We start from the raw sequence: 4,160 nt of genomic DNA on the forward strand, positions 1-4,160 counted from the left end.
AAAAAGTACTTATATATATATATATACATATATTTTCTATGATATAAACTTTGAACATATGACATAGGTATTTATGAAACATGGAATTTTCTTGACATGAAAATATGTTATATTTGTATACAACATGCATGTACAAGTGCATGAATTATGGATTGAAATGGAGGTTTTTCCCCATTTCATGTCCTATTTTGTTTTTAAATGATGACATTCTGTCATTTTTGCGAATCACTCAGCTATTCATTTTTGCATTTTGATTCCTTCAAAATGTTTTTAACTCGAGATTTGTAATGTACACATCTTGTTTTTTCTCTTTCAATGCTCTTGGTCATGGGTGCACAAACTTTGCTTCTTTCTAGCCATCCATTATTAGCCTCAGATAACTTTTACTAGAAGTATACATTATACATGAAAGATGAATAATTTTTTCTAAGTCTGTGTAAAAGCTGAATAAATTCTTCTTGGGCTAAATAAAAGCAGGATAATTTCTTTTAAGGCTGAATAACTTCCAGGTTTGAATGGAAACTAAACCTAAATGGAATGGCTACAAATGGAAACTAAAACTTCTAGGGTTATATAAGCTTCATGTGGGGCCCATATAAAGCTGAATAATTTCTTCTAAAGCTATGTAAATGCTGAATGGCACTTTCTCTTTGGCCATATAAGAGCTGAATAACTTCTATGGCAAAATAAAAGCAATAATTTCTTTTAAGGCCATGTAAATGTTGAATGACAATCTTTCTTGGGCTATATAAAAGTAGAATAACTCCTAGGGCAAAATAAAAGTTTAATAACTTTCTCTAGAGCAAAATGAGTGCAGAATAATTTCTTTTGAAACCATGTAAATGCTGAATGATACTCTGTGTTTGGCCATACAAAAGCTGAATAACTATTTCTATGGCAAAATAAAAGCTGAATATTTTTTTTAAGGCCATGTAAATACTGAATGACAATTATTTTTTTTTGGGTGATATAAACAATTCTTTTTTTTGGGTGATATAAAAGCTGAATAACTACTTCTAAATTAAAATAAAACCTGAATAACTACTTCTAAATTAAAATAAAACCTGAATAACTACTTCTAAATTAAAATAAAACCTGAATAACTACTTCTAAATTAAAATAAAACCTGAATAACTACTTCTAAATTAAAATAAAACCTGAATAACTTCTTCTCAGCCAAAATAAAGTCTTGATAATTTCTTTTAAGGCATGTGAATGTTGAATGGCTTTTTTTGGCTCTTGGGCTTAAAAAAAAAGCTGAATAACTTCTTGGGCAAATTTTAAAAGCTGAATAATTTCTCTAAGGCTGTATAAAAGCATAACTTCAACAGCCATTCAGAAGTTGAACTATTTCTTCAAGATTTAAATAAAAATGGGAAACTTTGAAATGAATTTAAGCAAGTGCTCTTGTTTGTGAATGCTTCTCAGGTTTGATGGAATTTTAAATGAGCCAGATTGGTCGAGAGGAAAGAGTTTGTGCGCCCATGCTATAAATTATGGATATGGTATTTATCATATCTCTGGGAAACAGCTGCATCATGTGCTGAAAATTTCTTTGTTGTTTCTTTTGGTATGTCGTACTGCAAGCTGCAGCGAGTGCTAAAAGAATTATTTTTGCTTATTGATTCTTATGAAATTGCATAAAATTTAGCAGAAATCGGAAGTCATAAGATGTGCTGATCTAGAAATTTATGATTTTGATAATTAAAAATTAACATGATTTTAAATAGATCAGTTGGTTCGTCTCTGTGGTATTATGATTATTGTTTTTTTTTCGGTCTTTGAATCATTTCATGGTACTTATGTTGTATGGTTGATGTTGAAAAATTTATTCTAAAATATCTAAATCTATGGTTTTTATTGTTTTTTATTGAAGCGAAAGATCTGTATTTTCTTGTTTGTTTTGCATGTCTTGATTTTAATTTTACATCAAGACGTATGTTTCTACAAACTTGTATATTTATTTATGAACAGTTATTGTACATTTTTCTTTAATTTCATTTTATGGAATGACTAATATTCATGCACTCACAGCCGACATATACACAGTGGTTGTAGCAATTTTTCGATTTTTTTTTTCTTCGTATTTAAGCTTTTGTTTACTTTGATTTCCGTCTTGAATCAATTTTTTTTAGGTGTGAGTGTTTTGTTCAATGAAAGTTATTCGTATATCTATTTAATTTTTTTTCACTGCTAAATACTAGTCGCTTCATATGCTTTGATGCTATCACACATTTTGAGTGATTTGATTATGTTACTGGTGATTGAGAGCTGATATTACATACATTTCACTGCTGGCAATTTTCAATGCAAAACTATATCATTCGATTCTTAAATATATATTTTACATGACAGCATTTTTCTATGGATCATGAACCTAGAGCTGTGTTGTGAGATGCATTCATTTATGTTTGTGTTCACAAGTACAGCAGAGAAATTCATGTACTTCCCGAGCAACTTGAAGTTTGTAAGTTTCATGATATGTCGTTTAACTTGATTTATCTTAAATATTTTAACAGGAATAGATGCAACTAATTACAGTTGAGTCCCCAATCAATGGCAATCCCAATTAATGAGTGGGTATAGACTATAACCAACTCGAATTACTGGGTATGACTACTTAACATCCAAAGCCATACAGGAGGCTTTTGCTAATCTGGCACATATCAGACCAGGGTATGCCATATTACTAAAATCACTGATTTACTGGAAGTTAGTTGAAAAAGCCCAATTTATAAATAATATAAACGCCTGTGTGCATAGACATGCAGTGGCTATGTTCTCTTTGCTAGAAGAAAAAATGAGCTGTTACTGTATGGGTTGAACTAGCCGGAATATGAATAGTCCACTGTACAATAAAATAAACAAAATCAATTAACCAGATATGTGTATCCTTTTATGTCATTTTTCTCATTTAAAAATATTGTTTTACATACCCCTGTAAAGCCCTAAATTAGCGTGGCCAACAAAAGAACATAGACAGTGATTTCAGGAACAATATCAAGCCAGTGCAGCTATCCTCATGAATAGGATCTGTTGGTTGAGGTGGTTGAAAATTTTTATAATTGCTTCTGTAGCAAGAAAAGAAAAGAACATAAAAAATTTGTTCACCCAAAATTAAGCTCATACCCCTGTTCACTATATCTCTCATTATCAAGGTCACTCCCTACATTTCAAGGACATGTGTCATCAAATTTTTGTCATGCATTTTGAGCCAGTCTTCCTTTTAACTTTTTTTATCACATTGAATGTATGAAATAATTAATAGATTCACCACCAAATATTTTTCCACTGTCAACTAGTTGGAGTAGGATTAAATTCAATTCGGATAAATATCTGAACACTTTTTTTTAATATTATGATGACTGTTTTTCTGGATTTTAAGATGCGGTTTAAAGATAAAATGAGATTAGGCACTTAGTCTACAGATACAGCGAAAATGAGAACTATGAATAGCACTAAAAACGGGGAAAAGGTCTAAAGGAACAACCGAGATTGTAATGTCTCTATAACCCATTTATTTTCCTTGTCCACATATTCCATAGAAATTTACAAAAACTGCAACGGTTTCAACAAGAATGAATGACATCTCATACTTATCAGATTTGGCAACCTGCTCCGCGTAAAATTCAAAATACATGTTTTTAGTAAATTAAATAAAATATAAAAATCATTCTTTCGAGGAAGAATATCTGATCATCTAAAAGTCATAATTAATCTATGATGATATCCTGGCAATTATTAGATTGGAATTATCAACTTGTGGGCATATCTATGGTATAAACTTGATGAAATGAATTTTCAGTTGCCAATTAATCATTGGTCAATCCATAATCTTCAAAAACTGTTTTTGTAAGAATTTTTCAGGCTTTGTGGTTACCAGGGGTGAAATTTGTTCACAGTCTTAGCAATTGTTAGAAGATTATCACAACTGTGGTGATTACGCCCTTCTGAAAGGTTCAACTTGTAATCACTGTGCCCTTTTTAGGACTTTCAAGAAAGGTCTGTAATTTCTTTTTGAAAGAGAATAGAGATCAGCGAGAGAAGACCTTTTTTAACATCATTATGTAAATGCCTTGCATTTTTCTGACACATGTAATCTAAGATTCAAGATAGCAAGAGTTTCAGAAAAAATAATGCTTTGAGGCAGTTATGGCAAA

This window comes from Pholcus phalangioides, unplaced genomic scaffold, assembly GCF_987345545.1.
Source record: "Pholcus phalangioides strain wild (caught in Gottingen) unplaced genomic scaffold, Ppha-v1.0 ptg000008l_1, whole genome shotgun sequence".
In the NCBI taxonomy this organism is placed as follows: domain Eukaryota; kingdom Metazoa; phylum Arthropoda; class Arachnida; order Araneae; family Pholcidae; genus Pholcus; species Pholcus phalangioides.